This window comes from Octopus bimaculoides, chromosome 13 (genome assembly GCF_001194135.2).
Source record: "Octopus bimaculoides isolate UCB-OBI-ISO-001 chromosome 13, ASM119413v2, whole genome shotgun sequence".
Classification (NCBI taxonomy): Eukaryota; Metazoa; Mollusca; class Cephalopoda; order Octopoda; family Octopodidae; genus Octopus; species Octopus bimaculoides.
Genome location: NC_068993.1, coordinates 50,006,010 through 50,014,939, shown reverse-complemented (window position 1 = coordinate 50,014,939; position 8,930 = coordinate 50,006,010).

The following is an 8,930-nucleotide window of genomic DNA, read 5'->3' as shown; positions in this document are numbered from 1 at the left end:
AGAGAGCGAGAGAGAGAGAGAGAGCGAGAGATAGAGAGAGCGAGAGATAGAGAGAGCGAGAGAGAGAGAGAGAGCGAGAGAGAGTGAGAGAGAGAGAGAATGTTCTTAGTTTCGAAACATGTAGGCAATCTTTTGGTATTAGTAGACAACGACATTCACCCACACAACATTCCCTCATGACAGATAAAGAGGGCCCGAACAATGATGTCATCTACTGACACCCAAAGATATTGTCCTGTAATAAACTACAGGTAACATTTCAATATTCCAGCTTAAAATATACCTGAGTATTTTCCCCCACAGGTGAATTTCTCTGCTTTTGTTCCCTCTTAGAGGAAGCTGAAAACCTTCACTGACACATACCCATATGTATGTATGTAATATTTACTTTTGTATTCATGCATAAAAAGAGAACATGTCGAACAACCCTCCTGTTTGTGTGTGTGAGTGGGTGCATTGTATATATTAAATAGATAAGGTAATAATACAGGAAAGACAACTATGGCTATACAAAGAAAACTCCACTGAAAGAGCGTGTGGTGGGCAAGAAAAGGAAGAAGGGAAATTATTTTTGATTCCTTTATTGCTGAAAGAACTGGAAAAGTCAATGACCAAGGAGAGACAGCCAATCAGTGATGCTGAAATAATGACCCATGTAATTGTATATTTTTGATTTTATTTCTTTTTCTCTCCTTTTATAGGTTTTGGTGTAATGGAAGGAAAGGGGCCGTGTCTATTGGCCTTCACAGAGCAGGCTTTCCGAGAGGAACTTGTAAGACTGAAGCCATTAACGTTCCTTGGGTACGTGGGGGGTGCAGATGAACAAATAGAATGTCATTTTATAGAATGATTTAGTTGATAAAGATGACGACAATGATGATTATGATGATACTAAAGTTGCTAATACTGATGATGATGATGATGATGATGATGACGATGCTGACAACATTAGTAGTTGCTACAAGTGCTGTTAACTATTGCTGGTTACATTAATTGACTGTTCGCAAGTGAAAGCTGACTCACCAGCGGGTTATAAAGGTGAAACTGGACAAACCTAACCAGATGCACAAACCAACCGACTAAACACCCAACCAAAAAGTGTCTTCCCCCTCACAAAAAAAAAAAACAAAAAAAAAAACAATTAAAAAAAATAATAAATGTGTGTAAAGGAATTCAGTTATGCAGAGTTAATAAGTACTTGAAACAGGTTGTTGTTGGAGTGGAGAAAGAAAATGCATCCATGCGTGATTCCTTGGTGGAAATCTGAATTCTATGAAATCACATATACAAAAAAGGTACCTGATGTATTTATGTGTGTGTGTGTGTGTGTGTGTGTATAACCACGTATTAAACACTCCCCTTACATTATATTCACAAAGATGAATTATGTTAGTGTTGTGATTGTTGTTATTTATACAATTAATACTTTCTGTCTATTAATTTTATTAATAACAACTTTCAACAAAAAGCCAGAAATGCTTCCCTCCACCCACTTCACTAGCCTTCACTCTCTCTCTCTCTCTCTCTCTTTCTCTCAAAATAAATCATTATCAACATCATCACAGTGAAATGTCTTTTTTTTTTGAGATTTTTTGGTTGTTGCTGTGTAGTATGTGTGTGTGTGTTTTTTAAGGAACATTATTATTCAACTTCCTGATGTTGAATAAAAATTTTGAAAATAGATTTATAAAAAATGAACTCTATTTCCTATAAAGTTACTTTGGTCTTCCATAGTGTGTGTGTGTGCATGTGTGTGTGTAAACATGTGCACACAAGTACACTATACTCTGGCAAAAAATTTTTTGAAACAGAAATATTTATGAAGTTAGAGTCCTCATATACACACAAACACACACACTTGTAATGTGTGTATGAGAGAGAGAGAGACTAAGTTGTGCTAGAAATGAGAAAATCTTTCTTGTACTGGCTGTATGGTAAAATGTACTCAGTACACTCGGTAAAATGGTTAGAAATAAAAAGGGCATCATGCAATGGACATCATCCAACAACAAAACAAACATACGAGTATGTCTTTGAACAGAATAAATTATAAATTCATTATTAAAACAAGGGTCATCTGTAAAGTCTTGTTTTTCACAGGAAAAGCTGTAGGCTACGACATCAACTGGAAGATATTTGAAAAATCAAAAACCATATTAAAAATGGCAGAAAAGGATGTAGTCTATACCCTGCAAAGAAAAGGCTGATACTTAAAGAGTTTGCTGGAGCTAGGGATGTATTTAAATGTTTAGTCTGAAATGTTCAGTAAATGGAAACATGTCAATAAGTTAACTGGTCACAACCACCATGAAATACATACTGTGTTTATGCAGGTATGCAATGCTGAGTGCATCAATGCCAAAATTTCGTATGTGCATATTTTCTTGTGTTACATACATTCGACTCTACAGAAATTCTTACTATTTTATCTTCTGGCTACTTTGTTTCTTTTTATGACTATGAATCTGTACTTTTATATTCATATACTTATCCTCTGTTTTAATTCTTCACCTATTAACAGGTTCACTTCAGGGGAAAATTTAATCCTTTAACTAAATATCAGTTACCTTCTTTAGACCTATAACTTGTGAGAATACTTGCATGAAAGGATTTTTTTCTCTCCTTAGGAGCTCTGAATACATCAAATAGAAGTGTACAGAATTTCCTCCTTGTCTCCAAAGACAAATCACTTTGAAAGATGTGATACGGATATTTACTTGGAATACCATGTCTGATTATACATGTTTGGTCTTGAAGCTGAGTTTTTTGAAGGTCACAGTAACAATGGATTGACCAGGCTTTTATAATAATAATAAGATATCAACTATATAAATCCATATGTACAAAACATGTATGCGTGTATGTATGTATGTATGTATGCACTTGCGTGTGTGAGTTGCTGTCATAAGAAATAGTGGGTCTTGCATATGTAGAAAATTCCTTTATGTGTATGTGTGTGTGCGTGTGAGAGAGAGGAGAGAGAGAGAGAGAGAGAAAGAGAGAGAGAGAGAGAGAGAGAGATATGACAGACAAATTTAACCTTGGGATGATTTGAACTAGGTCACAAAGCATCAGAACAAATACCATGAGGCATTCTGACTACTGCTCTAACACTTGACAATCTGTCATTTTATATCTATTTATTTATATATCTATCTGCATATATGTTACCATCGTCATCATATGTATGTATGTATGTGAATACACACTCATATACATACATACGTATATATATATATATATATATATATATATATATATATATATATATATATATATCTGTGGCAGATACTGGTGTCATACAAATAGTACCCAAGCCTGTGGCGCATAAAAGCACCCATTACACTCTTGGAGTGGATGGCATTAGGAAGGGCATCCAGCTGTAGAAACCATACCAAATCAGACTGGAGTTTGGTGCAGCCTTCCAGTTTGCCAGCCTTGGTTAAACCATCCAACCCATGCAAGCAAGAACCATGAATGTTAAATGATGATGATGATGATATATGCATATATATATTGACACAGGCACACATATACACTTCACATATACCACCATACTTTTTTAAGGATCAGACAGAATTTGTTGAGGCAGATTTTATATAGGTGGATACCATTACTGTTGACAACCCTTACCTTTTTCCAAGCAAGGGTCTATCTTTCCATACCTAGACATTGTTCATTGAAAACTAGAAAAGAACAACTTCACTGTACGATACTGAAGCTGATTGACAACCATCATGTAATGTCTCGACAAGAGCCCATGCAAACACATACTCCCACATACACATATATGTACATAGGTATAGAAATACGTGTGCACACACACATAAAAACAATATCACTCACACACATTGTTAGATGCTAACATTAAGGAGAAACTAAAATTATGGGAAACATTTTAAATAATAGTACAATTTGAAAAAAAGAAAAAAAGCTAAAGATGTTGAAAATCAATTGGGAAACAGTTCAGAAGTAGAATAATTTATGCTATGAATTTATTTGAAATAAACAATAAAATATAGTCAATATTTAGTGTATCCCTCTTTAGTCTCTATTAACGATTAAGTTCTACTCTTCATTATTTATTAATATCAATAAATTTACAGTATTTTAATTCTCCCATATTTCTCACTACAGTTCTCCAGCATTTCTTTGATACTATCTGAGAATTTAATTGACTGCATTGCCTTGTTCCAGAGTATACATTTATTTTTCCTTCAACTCTTCATAAACCCTTTTTATACTGCTGAAAATTATCTCTGAATATTGGGGGGAAAAAAAATCACCAAAAACCACTTTTCATTTTAAAGTGGTCTTATTTAAGATACTTTCATTATTATTTTAACTAGCAATCTTTAGTTAACATTCCAAACATCAGGTTTAATATACCAACAAATGTAAAGGTTAGTTTACTCTGCTAAATCTCTATAAATTCTTAATTATTTTCAAAATTATTTAAAATAGACAGTGTATTTCATTAGAAGTAAGGTGCAGAAAAGGTTAACTTAATTAATCTTAATTAGGTAGCCTGTCAGAATACAGTAACCTGATGAGGTACTAAATTTTCATTATTCATGGAGCATTTCTGAATTAATTTGATGAATTTCTGATAAAATATTGAGATATTCAGTCTTTTTAATAATCTCAATTGGCAGATCTGATATTCCCAGTGCTTATTAATGCCATAACTTTAGTACACCATTAGATTTGGAGAGCTATATGCACAAGCTTGGCTGTGTGCTTAAGAACTTTGCTTTGCAGCCTTGTGGTTTCAGGTTGAGTTTCACTTTACAGCACAACGAATCAATTCTTTGTGAATGAATTTGATAGACAGAAACTGTGCAGGAGCCAACCATGCATGCGTGTGTGTGAGTGAGTGTGTGTTGGTTTAATTATATCCTCATACCTTTTCAGTTAGGTAAAGCAAAAGGAGAACAATAGGACAAGTGCCATTAAGTACTGAGGTTGATCTATTTGAGTAAACCATTCAAAGCATTTCCTTGGTATGGCCTCAGTCCAATGACTGAAACAAATGAAAGAGGATACACTCTTCTCATTGGCTATATTTTATGATTCTTTCACTAGTTTCCGGTCATACTGGAGCATCACCTTTAAAGATGTAAGACAAACTATATCAACCTCAGTATTTGACTGGTACTCATTTTATCAATCTTGTCCAAGGATGGAAAGTGAAGTCAACTAAGACAGAAATTATTTGCTTCCAGAATAAAACATATTCCCAACCTTAATAATTCCAGTTTGTACATTATAATATTTCTGTAGCACCAACCTCTTTAGCTCTTTTTCATAGTCATTATTATTATGTGCAGTGATTATGAAGATATCAATTTGATTTAACTCAACTAATTATTTAGTTTTGAAACGAACTTAATTTTATTTTTAATATTCTGAAAAATTAAAGAAAATTTCTGAATTTTTTTTTTTTATTATTGATCGAGTTAAAAGTTTCTGTTGATTTTTTTGACATAAAAAAAAAAATTTTAATCAAAATTTGCTCTTAATATTTTTGAACATTCCTAATTAGATCATTTTAAAATTTTAATTTAGATAAGTTTATATGGATACATATTCATACACAGCTTACAACATGTTAGTTTCCAAATTTTTCTTCTACAGATTATCTAATTTGTCTTCAATATTTTGTCTGTGCAAATTATGCTATCAAATAAATGTTTACTCATTTAAATCAGTCTTAATTTTACACTTAATGAATTACTTTGTAAACACTGTTCCAAAAAGTGCATTAAAAATACATAAAATCTTGGAAAATTCCATTTGAAAACTTTCAGAAAATATTTCAAAATCAATTGAGTTGGAGTTAAATGCTTGAATGCCAAGGACATGACATAGATTTCATTAACAACTGGACATTTCTATTTCATATATGCAGCTAATAATAATGCAAATAAGTAAAGCATGAACATCACACAATCTTATACTCTTTTTGTTTAAATTCAGAGCTGTGAACTAAAATGAAATAGGGAAACAAAAACCTTCAGACAGTTAGTAAACTACCAATTATATATATTTGATCTCATAATTGATTTGAGACCAAAAGATTAAAACAGGCCTACTGACAGGACCCAATTTTGCTTATGTACTTTATAGTATATTTTGAAGCAAAGGACTGTACCCTTGGCTCTGGCAGAAGCAACAAGACTGGTGAAATGAATACGGTTGATGTGTCTGTCAAACAACTCGAAGATGACATCAACAGGAAAAACATGGACAGTGAGAGTATTGTAGAGGATCAGTGATCTGAAAAGGAAGGACTGGGAAAGTTGGCTAGTGAGGATACTGTATGGTCAGAAAGGGACAATGATAAGAGTACCTAAGTGGAGATGGCACATAATAAGCCAGCTCCAAGGAGCAGAAGCTACTATAGTAGCATTAGGAAAAGCAGCATTTGGAGACAGAATGTGAGTCTGAGGCTGGAATATGTAAGCAAATGGCTTCATGTCAATCAATTTGATGGTCCTTTTCCTGGATGTTGTCAATGGTATCTCTATATGTAGTAGTAGCATTGCCCCAGATATACGAACAGTATTCCATTTTCAGTCTCACTTGATTTTCTGTAGAGTGTAACTATTGTGAACTGAAATATTTTCCATTCCAGAAGAGAAAGGCTAGTCTTAGTGATACAGTCAGTCTTTGTTATGTTGGGGACATGATTTTGACAGTGGAAATCCTCAGTGATGCTAAGGCTTAGCATTTGTAGTGTCTTTGAGGATTCTGGTTGTTTATGTTCAAGGTAGATTACAAACAAGGTTTTATTGAAATGTGTAATGACGGTGTCATTGTGCTGTTGAAGGCAATAAGATTAAAATGACCCTAACATCTGTTTGTGACAGTTTCATGTATATCAGCCCATTCCTTTTTTCCATCTCAAATTAATGCCATCATAGAAAGCAGATTTTAAATAATGATGATGATGATGATGGTGGTGGTGAAGATGATAATGATGATGATGATGATGATGATGATGATGATGATGATGGATTCATCTAAAACAGCAGGCTTTTCTACCAAATCTACATAAACCCTCACAAAGATTTTGTATTTTCAAAGTTCTGCTCTTGCATAAACCAAAAATGCATCAAATCTTTAAAGAAAAGTCATATTCAGAAACCTATTTCAATAACCTGTTCATATAAGCATGGTTGATGGTTAACTCCAGGCATATCCTGGCTGAGCAAACCAATGATCAAATGCCTTCCAAACTATGGTTATCCAGTTGTACCAAATATCAAAAGCTACACTATTATTCTTCATTTTTAATTATAGTAAGGTGTAATTTGAAGATGCAGCTACCACACTGAACAGCCTAATTTGCATATTTGTGCTTTTGAAGGCTGATCATTAATTAAAAAATATTTTTATGCACCACAGAGTGTAAATCAGAAGAGCAGAATACATTTATATATTACAAAACCTAACTGTGGGTAAAATAAGAATGTAAACACAGCCCAGCAGTAGATGAGTGCACCTTTCAATATAAAGAATAGCAGTGCTCTGCTGGTGCTCTATGTTTATAAGTGTTCTATGTCAGTCTCCCAATATTTGACATCTAATACAATTCTGGCTTTTAAAAGTGTAATGTAGTCCACAAGGCACAGGAGTAGCTATGTGGTAAGAAGCTTACTTCCCAACCACAAAGTTCCGGGTTCAGTCCTACTACTATAGACTTGGGCTTACCAAAGCCTTGTGAGTGGGTTTGGTAGAGGGAAACTGAAAGAATCCTGTCATATATATATACATATGTATACATTTGTGTGTGTGTTTCTGTGTTTGTCTCCACCACCATCACTTGACAACTGATATTGGCGTGTTTATGCCCCCATAACTTAGCAGTTCGGCAAAAGAGACTGATAAAATAAGTACTAGGCTTACAAAGAATAAGTCCTGCGGTTGATTTGTTCAACTAAAGGCAGTGCTGCAGAATGACCACAGTCAAATGACTGAAACAAGTAAAAGAATAAAATAATAAAAGTATATATATATATATATATATATATATACACACACACAAACAAATGCATATATGCTTTTGTGTGTGTGTGGGTGTGTGTGTGCACTTAAATATATGCTTGTATGTATATGTACATAAACATATATACATGCATGTGTACATACATGTATAGATGTACACATACATATGTATATACATATTTAATATATCATTATTATCAGTCACTAAGTGTCAATATTTCATACTGTATTGGTTAATGAGTATTTTTATATAAATATATACATTTTTAATGCTTATAAATTTAATATATATAAACTTTTGAGATATAATTTAATATTTAATATCTATAACTATATAATATTATGCATACATAAACACATGTATTAGTATGTATGAATGTGAGTATATGCATAGCCTGTGCAGAATACAAGTAGATGTAATATGTATATGTAACCTGAAGAAGAGAGATGAACAACTTTGTTCTGTGAGAATGAGATTTAAAACCAATTGAATCACAGAGTATAAGACATTAAGAAAGAGAGAGAGAGAGAGAGAAATGTGGAGAAGTTAGAATTTAACTGTAGAAAAGGAGAAAGAAGAGAAAATAAGGTAGAAGGGAGTAAGCAAAGAAGTGGGGCGATGTCTTTGCCTTCTTCACTGGAACATGAGTATGTTTGTGCCCATATGCATTGAAAAGATTAAAGATAGTTTCGAAAAATCTTGAAAATATTGGTAATTGGTCACAGACCGTGGAACTAAAGTGGTTGCCTTTCCACTGCTGATATGACATCAAAAGCTTCCTGACTGACTTCGTTTTGTTCTCTCTCAAGAATCCTCTACCCACTCCTCCCATAAACCTAAAGCCACCTCCTTTACTTCTCAACGGAGAGCAGTGCACAGTCTAACGCTCACTTTCAAGCTCCCATCGTTGCTAGCTTTT